Genomic DNA, 21,212 nt, shown 5'->3' on the forward strand with positions numbered 1-21,212 from the left:
AGGAAAAGTTCATTATGGGTTACAAGTCATAGTAGATATGTGCAAGCGCTTGGTTTTAGAGGCAGGCTGCCTCTGATTGCCAGATGCAGGAGAGGGCACCAGGATGCAGGTTGTGTCTGTTGTCTTATGTGCTCCCTGGGGCATTTGGTGGGCCACTGTGAGATAAAGGAAGCTGGACTAGATGGGCCTTTGGCCTGATCCAGCAGGGTTCTTCTTATGTTCCTTGCCTTATGAGAAAAGGATCCAAAAGCTTGGGGCTTTTTAGTTTGGAAAAAGCAGTTAAAGGGGAAGGGACATGATGTACAGCCCAATTCCATCCTTTTACCTGAAACAGATGTGCCAAAACAGGCTGTGCTGCACACTGGGTGTGTGTGATATTTTCACTTACCCTTCCATAAGCCCTTTGACTGCCAGTGGGTGTTCTCAAACCTGTGCCAGCTCTTTAGCTGGCACAAGTCTGAGGAAACAAAGGGACTAGCTCCAGAAGGGATAGCATCCAGCACAACTCCTTAGCACTGGGTGCCACCCCCTTCTGCCTCTGACATGCCCTTGGCCCTCCCCCATTCCATCTCAATCCTCCCATCCTGTTCGGCCCACAGTCAGTTTATGGGCATTGCCAGGGCTCCTGCTTGCCACCGTATGTGGGGTTGTCCCCATCATCTGTGGCAGCAGACTGGAAGTGCATGGTTCCATGTGCTTCCAGAATGGTTGTTGTGACACAGTAAAGTATCAACTGCTGCCAGAACACTAGTTTTGACAGAGGTACGGCACCATAGGATCGGGCCATGAGATTTATAAAATTATACTTGGTGTGTAGAGACCATGGAGACCCTCTCTTGCATTGCTAGAGCCAGGGGTCATCAAGTGAAACTGACTGGGGTGATAATTAGGGGTGGGAGATTTAGAGTGGACAACAGGAAGTACCTATTCACATAGTCTGTGAAATTCATTGCCACAAAATATGAGCATGGCCATGAGCATGGGTAGCTTTAAAAAAAGGATTGGGAAAATTCATGGAGGACAAGTCTATAAATGGCTATTGGTAGAGGTGGTTTTTTGTGATAACAAAATAAAAACACACAACAATGCTTTCCGCACTTCTCATTTTTGTAAAGAAAAAAATCCTGAAATCTGAGAAAAAATAAAACCATTCTCTTATATACCTCTATGTATTCTCTAACACCTCTACATGCATGTGACTGCATCTGCTGGCATTATACCACCAATATAACCTATCTAGTACACTTTTAAAGTGATTATAATTTATAAAAATGCGCCCATGTAATAAAAACACATAACACCACTTTTTGCATTTCTAACTTTGGAAAACACCAAAATCCACTAAATGAATGAATGCCATTTTCACTCATCTCTAGCTATGTCTATATGCTGTCTCTAGGTTTAGAGGAAGTATGTTTCTGAATACCAGTTACAAGGGAGCAAGGGCCAGAGAGGGGTATGCCTTCACCATTTGCTCTTGGGCTTCCCATAGGCATCTACTGTGGGCACTGTGGGAAATAGGATGCTGGCTTTTCTTAAGATTATGTTCTTGGGAAGAAAGAACACCTTGAGCAGACTCATCTATGAATACTTTTCTATCAAGAGAGCAAACTGTAAATCATATGTGTGATATGTGATTAACTCCTGAGAGCACAGTTGACTTTTATATCATATCATGCTTAGTACTGCCTTTAAAAATGATATGATATTAGGAAAAATAAATCCCAAATAACCAATAACAACAGTTTGGATGTTAGAGATTTCAGAGTCACTGAGCAGGCTCCCTCTTTTCACAAACCCAAGAGGCTGTACCCTAATATCGCACATGTAGTTCCCCCCATGCCTTTTAAAACGTCACTTTTTTTCAACAGAGAAAAAGTGTCACTACTTTTCAGCTCCAACAGTGACTACCACCCCTGGCAAAGGAGTGCATCTGCAAATGCAATTTATTTTGTGGCTTTTGGTGACTCAGAAGAAACCAACTCAGAGCCCAAGTCTACGTTTGTCTACTCAGAAGTAAGTTCCATTAGAGTCAATGGAGCTTACTCCCAGGAATGTGTGGGTAGGATTGCAGCCTCAGGGCCCAATCCTATCCAATTTTCTAGTGCCTGTGCAGCTGTGCCAGTGGGGGCGTGTGCCACATCCTGTGGTTAAGGAGGCAGTCGAAAGAGGCCTTCTCAAAGTCTGCACTGCGGTCTTCTCTGGTCTGCATTATGGCGGCACTCCTACTGGACAGTTGGATAGGATTGGACCCTTAGGTTGCAATCCTAGGCACATTTTCCTTGGAGTAAGACTCATTGAACACAATGGGACTTACTTCTGAGTAGGCATGCCTAGGCTGTCAGAGGGAAATCCAACTCAGGGTGCAATCCTGTGCACACTTTCCTGGAGTAAGCCCCTATTGTTCACAATGGAACTTACTTCTAAGTAGTCATGCTTAGGATTGGCTGTCAGAGCACTTGGAAGGGACATCCATCACCATAACAATCTCTCTCTCTCTCTCTCTCTCTCTCTCTCTCTCTCGATAGATAGATAGATAGATAGATAGATAGATAGATAGATAGATAGATAGATAGATCACAATCCTAACCAACTTTCCAGCACTGGCATAGCTGTGCCAGTGGATTATGTACTGCATCCTGCAGTTGGGGGGGCAGTAATGGAGGCCTCCGAATTGCATTACCCTTATGTCCATGCTGGAAAGTTGGTTAGGACTGCAGCCATAGATATATCTATAGATATAGTGCTCTCTCTCTCTCTCTAGATTTTATATATATATGACAGATATATAAAGGTAGATATAGAGATATATATATAGAGAATGTTATATAGATATAGTTCTCTATATCTATATATCTCTATGTATATAGAGATATGTTTACTATCTATCTATCGATCGATCCATCAATAGATAGTTGGCAACCTTTAGTCTCGAAAGACTATGGTATCGCGCTCTGAAAGGTGGTTCTGGAACGGCGTCTAGTGTGGCTGAAAAGGCCAATTTGGGAGCGACAATCCCTTCCACACTGGGAGCAAGTGCAGTCTGTCCCTGGTCTGTCTCCCTGGCTATGGGCCTTCCTTCTTTGCCTCTTAGCCTCAGACTGTTGGCCAAGTGTCTCTTCAAACTGGGAAAGGCCATGCTGCACAGCCTGCCTCCAAGCAGAATGCTCAGAGGCCAGGGTTTCCCACTTGTCGAGGTCCACTCCTAAGGCCTTCAGATCCCTCTTGCAGATGTCCTTGTATCGTAGCTGTGGTCTACCTGTAGGGTGCTTTCCTTGCACGAGTTCTCCATAGAGGAGATCCTTTGGGATCCAACCATTGCCCATTCTCATGACATGACCAAGCCAACGCAGGCATCTCTGTTTCAGCAGTACATACATGCTAGGGATTCCAGCACATTCCAGGACTGTGTTGTTTGGAACTTTGTCCTGCCAGGTGATGCCGAGAATGCGTCGGAGGCAGCGCATGTGGAAAGCGTTCAGTTTCCTCTCCTGTTGTGAGCAAAGAGTCCATGACTCGCTGCAGTACAGAAGTGTAATCAGGACGCAAGCTCTGTAGACCTGGATCTTGGTATGTTCCGTCAGCTTCTTGTTGGACCAGACTCTCTTTGTGAGTCTGGAAAACGTGGTAGCTGCTTTACTGATACGTTAGTTTAGCTTGGTATCGAGAGACAGAGTGTCAGAGATCGTTGAGCCAAGGTACACAAAGTCATAGACAACCTCCAGTTCATGTGCAGAGATTGTAATGTAGGGAGGCGAGTCCACATCCTGAACCATGACCTGTGTTTTCTTCAGGCTGATCGTCAGTCCAAAATCTTGGCAGGCCTTGCTAAAACGATCCATGGGCTGCTGGAGATCTTTGGCAGAGTGGGTAGTGACAGCTGCATTGTCGGCAAAGAGGAAGTCACGCAGACATTTCAGCTGGACTTTGGACTTTGTTCTCAGTCTGGAGAGGTTGAAGAGCTTTCCATCTGATCTGGTCCGGAGATAGATGCCTTCTGTTGCAGTTCCAAAGGCATGCTTCAGCAGAACAGCAAAGAAAATCCCAAACAAGGTTGGTGCAAGAACACAGCCCTGCTTCACTCCGCTTCGGATGTCAAAGGGGTCTGATGTGGAGCCATCGAAGACAACAGTGCCCTTCATGTCCTTGTGACAGGATCTGATGATGCTGAGGAGCCTGGGTGGACATCCAATCTTGGGGAGAATCTTGAAGAAGCTGTCCCTGCTGACCAGGTCGAAGGCCTTTGTGAGATCTATAGATCTCACGATAGATAGTAAACATAACTCTATACATAGAGATATATATAGAGAGATATACATAGAGATATATAGAGAGAGCTATATCTATATAACATTCTCTCTCTCTCTCTCTCTATATATATCTATATCTAGATTTATATATCTGTCTATATATAGATAGCTAAATATATATATATATATATATATATATATATATATATATATATATATATAGAGAGAGAGAGAGAGAGAGAGAGAGAGAGAGAGAGAGAGAGAGAGAGAACTATAAAGATATATAGCTATAGATACCTTGCGCAGGATGTTATAGGGCCCAATCCTTTCCAACTTTCCAGCCCGGGTTTAGCCACAATGGAGCCCCAAGGTGAGGAAACAAATGTTCCCACCTTGAGGAGGCCTCAGTGACTGCCTCCCCCACCACAGGACGCAGCGCATGTCCTATTGGCACAGCAGCACCAGCACTGGAAAATTTGGATAGGAGTGGGCCTTAAGTTGCTAGGGCATAACTAAATTGTGATGGTGATGGATGCCCCTTCCAAGAGCTGTGACAGGCCATTGCTCATAGTGACTACTCGGAAGTAAGTAAGTATAGCGACTGGAAATGGGTCCTCTGGAGGCAAGAAAGCCCCTCCATCCCTCTCTGCCAACCCACCGGGAGAGAGGCTGGCTGGGCTGGTCTCCATCACTTCCTGCCCCTGAGCAGACCGGAGGGGAGGGCTGTGCGCCTGCCTGCCTGCCTTGATTCTGCCCAGCCGCCTTTGCCGCTAAGTTGCTCCGACTTGTAACTGTTGCTGCAGCCGCCCCTGCGAGCGCGCAAGAGGAGGAGGAGGAACGGCGGCGGCGGAGGCCGGGCCAAGGCCGGCAGCGGCAGCGCAGCGCAGCCCAGGGGACGCCTGGCTGCGCTGTCTCTTTAAGGGCTCTCCGTCTGGGGTGGCGCTTTCCTCTCGCTCAGGCTCCCTTTGATATTAATAGTGTTGGTGTCTTGCAACTGACGTAATGCTGGGAGACTGAGGTCCTGACGAGCGATAACACTGCTGATAAAGAGCTGATCTCCCCAGGCTGCTCCGTCGCGCTCCGCTCTCCTCCTTTTTGGGGCTTGTTGTGCCACAGCCCCCCCCCCGCCTCCCTCCTCTCCCCCCCGCTGGCTCCTTTCCCCTCTGGCTTCTCCTCTTCTGTAAACACAGCCAGCCGGGCACATCCAGCTCCTTTGCGCGCCCCCTTTTCCCTCTCCCCATCAGCAGGGGGTCTGAGAGGGGGGGTTCTAGGGCAGATCTCCCCCCTCTCTCCTCCCCTCCACCCCTCCTCCTCCTCTCTCTCATTCTCTCTCTCTCCTTCCACCCTCCTCCTTTCTCTTGCTTTTCCTCCTCCTTCCTTCCCTTCCCCCCCCCGCTTTCCACCTCTTCCAAAATAATCCAAGATCAACTCTCTTGCAAACCACAGAAAGACGGTTCATGGCTCAAGCCGCAGCTCCACCATCTTTCCAGCTCCTGAGATTATTATTATTATTATCATTGCTGATTAATCAACAGGTAAGCAGTGGTGCTGGTGGGAAAGGGGGGAGGGAAGGGGAGATTTAAAGCCGGGGTGTTGGAAAGAGCAAGATCAAACACTGGGCTGCCTGGTGGGGTCGTGGGGGGTGCGTGGGTCAGAGGAGGGAGTTCCTGGGGGCTGGGTGGAAATCCTTTTCCTGCTTCTGATGGGGGCTGCGTGTGCTGATCGTATCTTCCTAGTGTACACCGTGTGCATGTGTGCGCAATGGGAAATCCGAAAGCCAGGGGGAAAAATATATGTGGGTCTAAGGACTGGTTGGAAAGAGTGGGGGACGACTGTGAGTTCCCCCCAGTGTTTTTCTTTGGAGTGGCTGTAAAGGAGGGAGGATGAAGAGCCTCTCAGCTTTCCTGATCTTCTTCTGGTTGTGTGTGCGTGTGCGTTTGAAAACCTTCCTCCTCTTCCTCTCCTGGGCTTTGTGGGTCAGAGAAACCCCGTGCGTGGATGCCTGGGAAATGGGCGACTTGCAAACTTGCAGTAGCCCTGTTGGTGGAGTCAGCAGGGGTCAAGTTCAGCCGCCGAGGAGAAGCACAAGGGAAGCCCTTCCCCCTTTGCCCCTCTCCCTCCCCCCCAACAAGAAAAGAACTTCAGAAGCTGCTGGTGTCTTTCCTGGCTCTCCTCCCCTCCGATGTGCAGGGCTTTGATTGAATTCCCCTCCATGTAGGAAAGGGGGGGGGAAGCAGTCCAGTGATTCTGAGATTGGCTTTTCTTGTGGCAAACCTTGCATCCAAACAGCTCTCTGAGCCCTCCAGTTTGGCACCTTCGGATCTGCTGCTGGAAGCTGCTTTTTATCTTCATCTCATTTTGCTTTTTGCTTTTAAATTAAATGGGAATCATGACAAAAAGCCCAGCTGAAGAGGCACTCCATCCTGAAAAGTAGTAAGTTTGGAGAGAGAGAGAGAGAAACTTTCTGTGTCTTGTATGTAACTGCTGGGGAGAGGTTTCAAGTGGATCAAGATAGAGAAGGGGGATGCTTATTTGTTTAATACAAGTTTAAAAGATTGGGAAGATGGGGGGCGGAGAGCTGTTCTGCTTTTTCCCCCAAGTGACATGTTAGTGAAGATTGCATCTTCTAAAGGAGTTAATTTTGCCCTCCTAAAGGCCAGGACCTCCTGCTTAGCTCTCCCAGGGTTGCTATAACTTATTTTGTCTAGTTTCCTTTGCCTACCTCTCTCCCCCCCCCCCCAACTTACTTACACTTGGGAGCTTTGTGACAGATTCCCCCCCCCCCCCCACACACACACACACTGAATGAATGGAGACCTGGAAACTTTAATGGTTTTAGGAGGGAAGATTGCTGTGGTGCTGATAGTTACTTGTGATAAACATAGCAAGGGAAGGGGGCGGTCTGGTTTGTTAGTAAAAGCTCCAGGAAGGAGCTCCCTTTGGGGGGGGGGGGGGAGGTGCTGTGCAAACTTGACACTTTCTACCCCCATGGGTCTCTTCCTCCCCCCTTTCTGATCTCTCTCTTTGATCCTAGAGGGAAGTTGCTTGCTAGATCTCAGTAGCACTTCCCAGGGCCAACTTGTTCTCTGTTGTTCAGGACAATTTCGCTTTGACATTTTTGGTAGGTTTTAGTTAGTTGCTGCTGCTGTTGTTGTTGTAAGCAAGGTGTTATTTAAAGTTTCAGGATTCTTTAGTGCTTTTTGTTTCTAAATGGGGAGATCCAAAACCAGATCATAAGTACATATAAAGTCAAGTTACTATTTTTCCATTCTCAAATGTCAAACCTCTGAATTTCATTGACTGAAAGAAGGGGGGGGGAACCCAAAGTCAGAGGCCAAGTGATGGAGTAAACATGAGCAGACTTCATAAGGAACCTGCCTTCCATTCATCCTCTTGCAAATAAGCAGGAAGTAATGGAACAAAGTTGGAGCAAATGTAATTAAGAGAAAAGTGCAAGTGACGAATTGGGAAGGAGCATTGAAAGGGATGGATACTTTTTTTGGTAAATACAGTACATGCCTACCACAAGTAGTGTGAACACTACTTCAAGTTAATAGTGAATAACATGAGTAGGAAAACACAGACCTGGGAGCACTTGGTGCAGACCTGTGGGATGCTGTTCACTGGTTTCAGTGGGGCAAACCTTCTAGATTTTTATGTTGCTTGGTTTAAACCCACATGAGCGACCCAGCCAATGTTGTTCAGGTAGTGTTTGTCTATTCTTCTGCTGACATTTGTGGATTTAAAAAAAAAAAAATTAATACAATGTAACACTTATTGTGTAGGTAAAAAAGCCAAAGTTAGAAATGTAATGTGCAAAATAGTGGTAAAAGTTAGCTCCTGATGGTGATAGAATAAGAACAAAAAACTTACAGTAGTCCTCTCTGAACAGAAGTTAGCGCTTGTGCTCATGTTCACAAGATGTCCATTAGGTGAAAAAGCTTTTTCAAATATTTCTTGAGAGTGATATCTTAGAAATCTTGGGAAAAGCAAACTGTAAAGGAAGGGGTTTTTTTTAAAGCCCCCTTTGCTCTGCAATTAAATACAAGCTTTCATGAGAACACCAACTATTTCCTGTAAATCTTGATGCTGACAAAACCGTCTGGAAATTATATCAACATTTTGCAAGTTTTTTTTTAAGCGACTGCAGTGAAAGTTTGCTATGAATATGGCTAAACTAAACAAGTGGGATGCTTCTTCTTTTTCTTTAAGAAAGAATGGAGGTCCCTTTTGTTTTTCTTTTTAAAAAACTTTTAAAGGTTGGTTAAACTGTACAGTGCAGATTTCATGTCATGGATATACACTGTCATGCAGCTGCTCACAGAACTCATAGAAGTTCATAGAAATCTTCCAGTGTCTTAATGCCATATTGACGCCTTAAATTGATATAATTATATTTAGTGCTCTTGCTGAGTATGGAATGTTCTTGCAACCCCCATTATGCTACTTCTGGATATTGTGGATGACAGTAATGTATAATATAAAGATTACTATTTTTATGCAGCGTGTTTTCTCAAAGTCTGTTCTCAAATTCGGATAGCTTTCAGGCTGCATATGTTGGATGGGTTGTGATCTTGGGTAGTGTTTTGAAAATGTTGGACCTCAAAATGTATATTTTCGTATATGAAATATAAAATATTGGTTGAATTGTGACTGCTGTTTACACCAGAGTAGTTTGACAGAGTTCACTGCAACTTTTCTGAAGTGTAACCAAGTACAGTCTGAGGCCTCGATGGACCAATGTAGCCAAGAATTTCCTTATTAGTTTTTATATGCATTCATCACATAAAGTACACAATTGCTTTTTCACTCTTTGTGGAATACATGGTGCATACTTTCTAGCAATAAAGCACACAGTGTTGTTTTATGGAGATGAATATGTATATATAACTATAAAATATATACACCTAAAATAAAGTGTACTTTATATTGTGCGTGTAGACACACACACACACCTATGAGGATTTGCTCCTAATATAAATGGTTAACTATTATAGCCAGTCATTTGTACAGCAGAATTCTAAATGTTTACTCAGAAGCAAGTCCCACTGAGTTCCATTGAGTATATTCCAAAGAAAGGTGCATAGGATTGCAACCTTAAAAAAAGTCCTACTCCACTCTATGATTATATGCTGTGAATGTATGCATGAAGAATTTATATACATAGAGTGTTTGGGTACTGCAGCTCTATTAATAAAGACAGTAAAAGCAGCTATCCTTGTAGAAGAGCTTCTTACATTGACTGCTCATTAGGTTTCAGCATTAAGACCCTATTTTATTTTTCACACTGATTGAAGCTTGAAGGGAGTGCCTTAACATTTTCAAATCGTGAAGGTCACATTGACTAATCACCACTTGTCATTAAGGTATGAGGATATTTCACTTAATGAAAAAGTATCTGAAAGTATCCCAAACCCTTGATTTTTTTAAAAGCTTAGATTTTGTAAAAGTTAGAAATCACCTTTTCTGAACTTTTTTCAATCATTTGTTCTTTTACTTACCATTTTGTGTATGTTTTAAGGGGTGTATGGGTGTGTTTGAATATTGATGGCTGACCTATAAATACCTGATACTCTGAAGTGCAATAAGTCTAATAGAAACATTATCAGATTTTACCTGTAACCACACTGCTTACATTGATTGTCATAAAAGTTTGCATGGAGCACCACATGATAAAGTTTATGGTGAAATATTTAGAAAAGTGTTTGCCAAAATATTTTTTAATATGTCCAGTTAGGAGACTGAAAGTTATTCTTTCTATGCAGAAAACTTAGGTGGGAATTAGTGACATTCTCAGTGTGCTTTCTGTTGAAAGAAATCAGGAACTCGTAGGCCATGATCCTAGGAACACTTAGGTTGTTTTAAGTTCTGCTGAAATCTGTGGGACTCACTTTTCACGTAATGTGCTTAGGGTAGGGTTGTTGGTTAAAGTATTGGCTTCAAACAGAAATACATTTTGATGTTCAGATTGTTTGGTTAGTGTATAAAATGAAGCCATTCATTCCAGCAGACTGACAACTTTCCAGTTGGTGTTTGCCTTTCCTTAATTTAGTTTCCTCAAGACAACTAGTGAGGTAGTTTAGATTTGTATTTTTGGCAGTCTTGGGTAACCATAAATGCAGAGTTTTCTGTCCCAAGTATTACACCTCACAATTCAAAATGTAGGTAATTAAAATTAGGCTTAAACATTTTTTTTTTAATTTAAAAGGTACAGAAAAGTCTTTGTTGGCTTGTTTTGCCCTTTTGGCATTCTCAGGTAAAGAAGAAGACTTTGTAGCTCTATACAAATATTGATTACGATTATGAGTTATTGATATTGCTTTCAATCAATTAAAGAATTATCAGTTGATTATCTACTTTTTAAACTATTAATTTATTAACTGTATTATATTTGGATATTGAGGAAATATTTTACAGACACCTTTTTGAGATATTGAAGGATACCATTGTTAGAAAGACTATTTGAATATTGGCCGTTCATTTCCGATGTCAGTTGTGCACAGCACTAAGGTAGAAAAGAAACAAATGGGCACTTCTAGCTTAGTCCCATACATTATTATTATTATTTGCTATAACAATCCACAACTTCAAGTTGATTGATCCACTGATTAGGGTTTGCTACTCTATTAAAAGTTAATAATTGTGCTTATGAATACTGCTGATTATTGACCCTTGGAAAAGTTAATTAAAACCTACATATTGTAAAATTATTTTTGTCTCTTTTAATTCAAGTTTTCTTCCCAGTGGTGGTTTAGAAAAAGGAGGGCATATATTTTTAAAACGTGCCATACATTTTGAACTTCCTCCTTATATAGTTACCTCAGAGTTATGATTTAGCTTTGACAGTTGATACCTCCACCCAAATATAGTCTATTTTGATAATTGCATGATTGCTTTCAGTTTAATGCAGGATAGAAGCAAACTCAGTTGTTCTGTTATATTGACTTTTGACAACTAAAATTCAATTGGCAAGAAGATGCACAAGCCATTAGTCCTTGAATTAAAGCCAGTTTGTCCCCATTATTTCAGTGGGACTAAATCAGTTTAAATCTGAGTAATTTTGTTATCATGTATGAGCCTAGCCCACAATCCAGCTAAATTTTAAATGATAGGATAAATCCCAATTTAATCCCAATTCTGTTGACAATTCAGCATCATCACACAGCCTTGTTTTATAATAACAGAGGATACTGGCTTCAGGAAGACTTGATCAGTTTAAATTGGCCTAACTGTGTCATGGATCAGTTTTATAGCAAGTATAGTATAGTCGAGTCAGACTAAAAACTATTGTGTAAAAAACAAGCATTTAATTTTAGTTTGGATTAGTTTATTTAAACTTAGAAGCAGACTATTATTTAAAAAGTGTTCACTGAATTTGGCGTCATTGGTTTACATTATGTTACTTCACCCTGCATTATTTAAAATAATCGTATCCTGTGTTAGCTTCCAACTGTATGGGCCAAACCCTACTTTTATGCAGGAGAAATTAAAGAAAAGGGTACAGCTTTCACAGATCCTTAATAGGTTTTTGGTAATATTATAAACATATGGGGCAGCTGAGTGCCAGTCCGCAAAATCTGTATTGGAGCTTCAGGGAGGGCCTGGAGTGGCACTACCCTGGGACTGTTAGGAAAACCTCATTTATCTTCCTCAGCCTTATTACCTGCTTATGATTTACGCATTCCTATAAGTACGGTAGCCTAGCGTGCATCCTATTCTATTCTCTTTATGCATGCGTAAGTTACAGGTGGTTTGAGATGTGGTGGCTTACTGAGGGATGGTCGTAGTGCACTTGCTTTACATGCAGAAAGGTCCCAGAACCTCTGGCATCTTCAGGTAGGACTGGAAGAGATTAATAGGAAAAGTTGCTGTCTAAAGCCCTGGAGAGCCAGTACTGGCTAGTGTGAATGGTACTGAGCTAGACAGTCCAGGTTTCTGATTCAATATGAGGCAGCGATAGGTGCTTTTCTACTAAGGGCTATATGAAATCTTATACTGAAACTCTTTCCTTACAATCTGTCTTCTGTTCAACAATGTTTTATTTTGTTGTTATAACTATGCACATGCAAAAGTTCTGCTGTCTCTACTAGCCCACTTTATAGCATTCCATAGTCATCCTATCAAACTTGTACATGTAGTTGGATGTGAATCATCCAAAAAAATATACTATCTCAAGAATATTATTGGCACACACATCCCAAGGCACATCTGTGGAACTTGGGTGGTGTCCATTGCAAGATTCTAAAACCCACTTTCCATGTTTGGGTTTCTTATATTGGAGTGGTCTTTACTTAGTTTTTCACTCAGCAAGCTCTGACTTCCCAGACACTTTCCTAGTCTAAGCTGTAGGTGATGCATGGGATTTCCTATATGAGAAATCTTCAAATCCCCCCCCCCCCCGATTGGCTGGCTGTTTTTTTCCTCTGAAATTTATTTAATAAAAATATTTAATTTTTCAAAATGTACGTAGCCCTTTTAAAAACAGGCAATAAACCCTTTACAAGAGGCTAGACACCTTCCCCTGGTGGTTTTATTTATACAAGAAGGAAACTTTCTCTCCCTCTCTTTCTTGTGCTCGCTCTCTTTCTTGTTTTCTTTAAACCGACTGACGTAATGCCAAACTTTGCTTTAAAAGAACAGACAGAAGTAATTGGTAGCTTTTAACTTTTAATAATGTTCTGGATTGGTTTTAGTGGCCTAACTGCCATTTTTTAAAAGAACTCAAGTAAAACCCAGCCTGTGGCATAAGGAAGAAAGACCCTGTTGATGCAGTTATTTTTATTCTTGTTTTTCAATCGGTTATTAAAAAAAAAAACTTTCCCGCTGAGGTCTGCTAGATTTCTCCAAATGCATTTTCTGAATACTGGTGCATTTCAGGTTATGATAACTTTAGGTGGCTGGTCTTATGACCATAATAAAGTTCTATACTATTCTATTCTATTCTATTCTGATAACTTTAGTTTAAAATAAGGACATTTTCCCCATGGAGTTTGGAAATGTGTTATCACTTGCTCTCTCTTCTTCTTGTTTTCTTTAATTTGCAGAATCAATTTTTTTGGATAATTAGTAACTGCTACTGCCAGACTAGTTAGTACCCATTTTTGTAACAGTGTCAAGGAATAATTTACACCTGTTAATATAAGACAAAGAACAGTGAGACTATGGCATGGCAAAAAGGAATGATCAGGTTATTTCCAATCCATCAAATACAGTTTAAAAGACTACGTTCTTCCTTTCAGTTGGTTGCTATTTATTTTAAACTTTTTGCTCCGACGATGCTGAAATCCGTTAATTATGTAAAGCATGCTGTATATGGTGGTAGTTATTATGTTAAGCTTTTTGGAGTCTGTACAACATTATTTTCTTGATCGTCCTTCTCCTTCAACTCTCCTTTTTCCATTCCCAAACTGAGATTTTCATAGCAGTAGAACTATTTGTAATTGAATTAGACAAGAGACGTCTTGGTGAAGTTGACGATGGTGAGACTTCATAAGTTGGCAAACTTGAGGATCTCTCAAAGGCCAAGTAAGCATGTGCCAGTTTTTCCTTCCTTTAGGGGAGGTGCTCCACCCAGTTGGAGGTTACCCCACCCAAAGCCGAGAACTATAATTCAGTGGCACCATTTTAAAATGTCAGCTCTCCCTGGAGTTCAAACCCTAGACTTAACTCGTCTCGATCTTTAACTTTCATTTCAATGTTACTCTGTTCAAGGACTTTTTCATCAGTAGAAGCTCATTGTTAGGCTCCTTCTGCAAGTCTTGCTGGGGAGGAAAACTCACTTTGATGTGAGTAGGACTTTTTATTGGTCTTAGGATTGGCATGTAGTTTTTTGTTTGTTTTTAAAGCTGATCCTGCTATATTTTTAGGCTATAACAAAATTTGATAGGTATGGACCTTTGCTCACTGTCTCCAAGGGTATAAAAAGGGTAGAAATTCAGTACTTTGATTTGTATTCTGTACAATAACAGGATCTGTGGCACAACTGAAATGAAGAGCATGACTGAGGGCACAATCCTAACCAGGTCTACTCAGAAGTAAGTCCTATTTTGTTCAGTGGGGCTTACTCAAAGTAAAGTGTGGATAGGATTGCAGCCTGAGGCTGCAGTTCTGTGCACACTTACTCCCATATGAGTCCCAGTGAACTCAATGAGACTTACTTCGGAGTGGATGTGAATAGGATTGGGCTGTGAATTGATTTACATCAATTTTAAAGAGTTCATCACTTCTGCTTATTTTCCTGTATAAGATTTACTTAACCACTATGCTTCAGTTTTGCCTCAAACCATTTCAAACCACCTTTGGCCCAAGAATCTACCATTTCTGGGCTCCTGAGAGATTAGGTATGACAGTTTCTATTATATAATGAACAGCAGTATTGTTTGAACAAAGGTAACATATTTTTGATTTGTGTACTTTATTGTTCCCTGACAGTTGGCAGTAGCATCGCTCTAAAATGATCTAACAGTGTAAATATCTGAATAGGTTTGAAACATCTAGTGTGTTCGGAATCCTTAGATGTATTGTATTGTGTATATGCAACCTATATTGTCCGTTTCCCCAGCTTTCTTAACTTACAGACATACACGCACAGTTGTGGCCTTTGATGCTTTTTGGGATCTTTGGCCTTACATTCTATATTATTTGGATGTTTGTGACCTACTTTTAAGTAGTTTCAAGTATAAAATGATTCTTGTTAAAACTCAAGGCTCTTTTTTTCAGTTGCTCCTTAGTTACTGGAAATAATAATGTATCACCAGCTATGCAGATTTATATCATTGTCTCTTCCACCTTTATTACAGAACTTTAGTCTGTAAATGCCATCAACATCCCATGGAAATCTGTGGCATGCACTTGATTAGTTTTCATTGAACAGGACTGTGGCCCTGATTAACGTTGCAGAGAAAAGCTAGATGTAACATTATGTTAACACTCAGTGCAAGTACACTGTATTACAAGTCAAATACACTGTTGACTGTATTTGGCTTTAGTGCTTATGTCGCCCTGATATAAAACAGCTTTTCTTAGGAACAGTGGCAGGTTGTCATTCTCCATCTGATACTGTTTAATATGGCTTTTGAAGTATATTCTTTTTCACACCACAAAAGCCCCACAGAGGCACGTTGGAAAACTCATACACAGATATTGGTTATGGAAAAATAATCCAGAGAGTTACAGAAGATGGCACACTACTTCTAAATGAAGTAAGGCAAAACTCTGTCTGCAAATATATTTTAAAAGTAGGGACTTTTTTGGTCTCAGAAAATATTGCAGTTATTTGGGTCATTTACCCAAAGTATGAAACAGACTGGTTTAACCTGCAGACCATTGTTTAGACCTAAATAGACTCAACCCTTCACCTCCTAAAATAGATAAACAAATTCCCCCTCTCTGACCCCTTCAGGCAAAAATCTGTGAAAAGAGATTAGTTTTTCCCTTTGCCCTAAAGGTCAGATAACTCTTGCTCCATTGGACAAATAGGAGACGTGATTTCTGAACAGATCGCTCTCCACTAAGCAATTTCTGCCACCAGAACTCCAGATGTTCAGATGTCTGAACTGTTTAACACAGACTCCCAGTAGTCTCTAGTAATGGTAGGGGAAAGATGAAGCACCCTCAGTGTATCTACTGAAGGTCACAAATAGAGCACTCCAAACATCAAACTTTGATGCCATCCAGTTGCTGTTTGAGTTGAGGTGACATAAAGCAATATATTCCAGAGGGGTTGCTGCGTTAATCTTTTGGACCAGAAACAACAAAGAGTTAGTGACATCTGAAAGATTAACAATTTTATTGTGGAGGAGGGTTTCCAGTACATCAGATTATGCAGGAAGTGTCATCCTCAAATGGCAGATATTTTGGTACAGTATAGAGAGGAAAAAAAAATTGTAAACAATGGGGCAATATAGCAAAAAAAATGCAAGAGGGATAGTCTGTGACAACTCTACGTTTAAATGTTACAAGATAAGCATAGTGAGTAGTTAGTATTATGCTGGGACTTGCATATTGTGTACTTTTCCAATAACTTAATGTAGTTTAATCCAAAGGATGTCAGCTAAACATGCTGTGGAAATGTCACTACTTTTGTACAGCAAATCTCATGTTTCCCACCTATGAAAATAAATTAGACCAAAAATGCTAACAACATACAGCAAGTTGTACTGTGACTGTACAGTGTTCTTTGGTCAGAACTGATTTTCAGCTCTAGTTTTGTCTGAGTCTCTAGTATAAACAAGACTCTTATAGATTTGAATCTATAATCAAATCTTGTACTCTCTATATATGTCCTCCAAATTCCTTTTGTGTTTAAAACAATCAGTTGCCCTACTGTACATGTGAACATAGTGCTAGGTGCATGTCAAGTACAGTACATAATATCTTTTAGGGTTGTAAAAAACGTAAGGTCTTTCTTTAAAGACATAAATATTATAGTTTTTGGATACAGGCACAATTTTAAAGGTAGGTAATGAAGATCAGTCATGCTTTCAGTGCAACAACACTGAAAACTAACCTGTTTGGAAAATGATCCTATGATGCCTTGCTTGAATTGGGCTATTTACGTCAATTATATGGTGCTAAGGCGCTATTTTAAACAACCTTTCGGAGTTCAGCATGGGCTGGTTTCAGTGACAATCTTATTCTGATCCTGATGTTTAATCTGAGACAAATGAGGTAATTGGGTAACAACACCCAATTACTTGATCAGTATTTTCATGTCTAATTTTTTTCCCCTCTACACCAGTTTGGCAGAGGTCAAGCTGTATAATTTAAACACAGTGTACTGCGATAATGTTTTATAGTCTGAAAGATGGTCCGTATATATTTTCTTTTCAGTACCTACAAGTATTAGTAAGAGGTTTTTTTCATTAAAAATTAGGAATGCCTTCTGTCTGCAGTGTAGGCAAAGAGTCCTATTTACTTGCGTTTCCATGTGAAACATAAGTGAACATAGTAACCAGTTTATTTCCAATTAGAAATAATTGATCTGTCGGTCTTCAGCTTTTATATAGACACCACACTCTCATCTGCAAAGCGTACCATATCTTTTGCAGAGGCTTGTTGCTTCTTCATTTTTATCTCTTCTTGTCAATGTCTTTTTATGCTGCATGTATATATACACAGGATATATCTCTTCTAAAAATACATGTAAATTCAACTCTTTAAGTGTTGCATGAGTAGGGTTTTTTTAACAGAAAATGTCAGTGTTTGTTCTTTCTGAGACGTTAATGAGTTTAAAGTATTTACTGTGATGTAATGAAAATTTTGACACAGATACTAATGGGCAAAGAAGGAACTGGATTCCCCATCTCACTTTTTTGTAAGGTGTTTATCGGCTCTAAAATCCATTTGGTTGTTCAGTTTGCCTCATAATTCTAAAGTTGCTGACGACAATGGTGTTTGGGTTTGATTAGGCTGCCTGAAGTTTATGAAAGTGTGTGTAAACTGCAATGAAAGGAGATTAGTATGGCAAAAATTTAGTGATCTAAGGTAGTAGTGGCTATTCAAGTTATATTTAATTTAAGAGGATCCAACAACTCAGTTTTTTTCCATTGAAGATCAGAAGCTGATTTTGCACCAGTAAAGGGCCACAGGTAAGTAGTGAATTTTCCAGTAGGTTAGACAGGATCAGGAAAACGACATGCAAGAAGCAGCCATGGCTGTGTTGTTATGGGGGGAAAAAAACCTGTGAATGCATAGCAGACAAGGATCTTTCTGTGACTCCTCCTTCCACCTTGTCATCCACTGACCATTTGATAAAGAGTAATGGAAATACTTGGTGCAATTTGCTAGGACTCCTGTAATGATTTTATAATGTTCAGTTTTTGTTGGGTTCTTTGCACCTTTGGAATTGCTGATAGGAATTGTCACTACCACTGTTTATATTATTTCCTATCTACTCCTGTTGGTATCTGGTGTTAGGAATCTGGGAATATAGTTCCAAGCATCCAGCACTTTAGCTTTTCATTTTAATATTGAAATCGCATGTACTGTAGAGATACAGTGTTGGGTCAGTGCATACCTCCACAGTCCACAAAAGGTCACATGTTTCTCTTTAGAGTTGCACCTCTGGCTTTGTTTTATTGAAATGAACTTGATGCCTAGCTGAAGCATACTTGGAGGGTTCCAGCCAAGTTGTCAAGGAATGGGCTGCCACCAAGTACCAACCCCCATGATATGGGTGACTGTTGAAACAGGATGAGGGGATTGAAGCAGGACGAGATGATTCACAAAGGGATAAGTAGGAAACTTTCAGGAAGAAATATTTTTTAGACTCAGAGCATTGGTTATGATGAGATTTAGGTGTTTTTATTTTATGTATAAAAAGCATTTTGAGAAGTTGATATTTCAGAAGTCTTGAATATTAGGGAAAAATTGACAGTAGATCTGTTGACAGATGTTTGGCTACTAGGTGAAGTAGATATGACATATTGCACCTGAGGCAAACAATACTTTCTGTAACTTTATGTGCAAATGACATGCAGGTGTTTTGGGTGTCCTGTGGCTATAGATGCATTTTGTGTATGGTCTAGTAGAAACTTCCAGAAGTCATTGTGATACTCCTTTAACTAAGAACCCGTGGTGAGAGGGAATAGTTTGGTATTGGTCCTTCATAATTCCTTACTACTGTAGTCATTTCTCAAAATTAGCCCTGAAGGCAATAAAGTGTTGCATTTGTGAGTTTCTATTTCCCCCCTTCACTTGTCCAAACAACCTGTTTCCCTTTGAGCGCAGTAAAACCAGTAAAAAGAACTGGTTTTTGTCTGTGGGTGGGAGAGAGATCCCCCCCATGATGGACTCAAATGTAACTGAAATCATTAGTAATTAAAAGAACAACTTTTGTTTGGAAGTCTGCATTGTCCGTGTGAAGGAGAAGTTTTCAAATGCCAGAGTCCAAAAAGTAGTAAGGAAGGGGCAGCTGTGGAATTTTGTTTTAGTGGGTGAAAGGAGACTTGTGGTTAGGTTAAAGAAGCTTCTGCCTTCGTAAGGATTTGGGAATGCATTGCCGTATACATCTGAAGACTACAAGACCAAGCCTATAGTAAAACACTTTAGTATCCAAAGAACTATTACTAAATGGGAATTTGTTTGTTTTCTAGAGCAAACGGTGACTTCCCTTTTTATGTCAAAATAAATTTTATATCAAATTTTACCTCGGGGGAAATGGCATAAAATGCACACTTGAATTTTTGCTCCATGCAGCAAAGAGCAGCTTTCAGCCTGCTACTGAAATGCTTTCGGTCAGGACTAGAGCTGTGAGACTTTTTTTGGTATTAAAAATTAACCTGAGTTTTGCTCTTGGCATTCATTGGTGGGGGGGGGGGGGGAGAGAGCTAAAATCCTTAGTAATAGTTGCCTGATTGCAAGTAGATAAACCTATTTAGAGTTGGAAGGAAAGAAAGTTATCCTTGAAGTTATAACTCCAGTGAATGTTAGAAAAAGTGAGGCGTCTGTGATCAGTTTCCCATCATAGTTTTGTGTCTCCCTTGTGAAAATCTAATCCTCCTGTGTCCAAACAAGTAAACCGTTTCCTGTTCAAACAGGATAGCCTAGCAAGCTATAGGATTTCTGAACTTATTATTCCCTGATATTTCACAGAGTTTTGTTTTTTGGATTTGTGGTTGGAGTACTATGTAGGAAACAAGACACGGAGACATGTATCCTGTAATGATTTTGCATAAGGGAAATGATATTTTTTGCTCTTGCAGTCAAGAAGATGCTGTGTTCCTTTGGTTTACCTCAGTTAATTAGCAGCTTTTGCATATTGTGTTGGTTGCGATCGAGTTCTGCAAATAGATATTCACCTTGGTCATGTCATCTCCATTACCCATATTACTATTTTCACCCAGACTGTATGTAACAGCAAATGCCGCTCAGCATGTTTAGCTGTACACTGAAATCATTTTTTTTAAACTGCCCTCATTCTGCATCTGGAAACAGATAATATGTAAGATCCGTTATGTGTTCCTCATGTCATCTCGTATGTCGTTAGAAATAACTTCCATTAGGATGAATTGTTTAAAATCAAAGCTAAAGTTCTTTCAATTAATATTGGTTACAATATGGTACATTTGGGGGGGGGGGAGGGTGAAAATCTGGTTCCATTTGTTAGAGGCAGTGCTTTGCTGTTCCTCAGCAAAGACTGAGGGCCTGTTTTTGTTGTGGCTTTGTGAGGTAAAATTGTGACTGGTCCTGGTGTAAATTGTGTGCGTGAATTCACTGGCCTCAGTGAATTTAATTTAAGGTTTTTGTCTTCATGGTAAGAAAATGATACTCTGTTCTCTTGGCAATTAAGTTCTTTATTATATGTGATGGTCTAGATTAGAATGCAGTCATCTTGAGCTGTTACTTGGTTTATAAGTTATTTCAAATACCCGTGGCATGGATTTTATTTTTTTCTGGAAGTCACTTCATTTTGTTTCATACTGGAATCCTGATATCAGCACTGAGGCAAATGCTTTTTTTGCATGTGTATACTTCAGCATCGTGCAAGGAGTACAAAACTTTCATAATCTCTCATTGTGTTTCTGAGCTTGGAATCTATTGAATGCCTTTTCTGTGCTGCATGCCCTATTTTAAAAAAAATACAGTTACTTATGATGCAGTCTCCTTTTTTGTTTTCTTTTTCTTTTTTAAAAAAATGCTATTCTTCACCTTAACTTGTCACTAGTTTGTCCTTTGCATTCCTGTCCAGACACTTCTGCTTTTAAATTAAGTGTTGGTGGGTAATGGTAGCCCCCCTTTTACTGTGTTAGTTTAGAGTTTTGATTTTAAGATGGAAATTCCAGCTGGTTAAAAAAGCACACCCCAAGCAATCTCAAAAACCACGCTTAACTTGAGGAAAGATTCTCATTTTTTATCTGTTCATGAGGAGAATTGCAGACCATTCCACTTTTGTTAACATTTGTACATATGTATATATTTTAAACTCTAGCTTCTTGCTGACAGCATTCTTGCAGAACTTTA

General features: G+C 40.5%; 1 protein-coding gene across 1 annotated transcript in view; it reads left to right on the plus strand.

Moving 5' to 3' along the window:
* Positions 1 to 5,429: 5,429 nt before the first annotated feature.
* TRPS1 (transcriptional repressor GATA binding 1) overlaps positions 5,430 to 21,212 on the plus strand; it is a 272,969-nt gene continuing 257,186 nt past the window's right edge. The window contains exon 1 of the mRNA XM_066626328.1: positions 5,430 to 5,785. The gene's annotated coding sequence lies outside the window, so the exon portion shown is untranslated. The remainder of the gene's footprint in view (positions 5,786 to 21,212) is intronic.

Source organism: Tiliqua scincoides, chromosome 4 (assembly GCF_035046505.1).
Source record: "Tiliqua scincoides isolate rTilSci1 chromosome 4, rTilSci1.hap2, whole genome shotgun sequence".
Lineage (NCBI taxonomy): Eukaryota > Metazoa > Chordata > Lepidosauria > Squamata > Scincidae > Tiliqua > Tiliqua scincoides.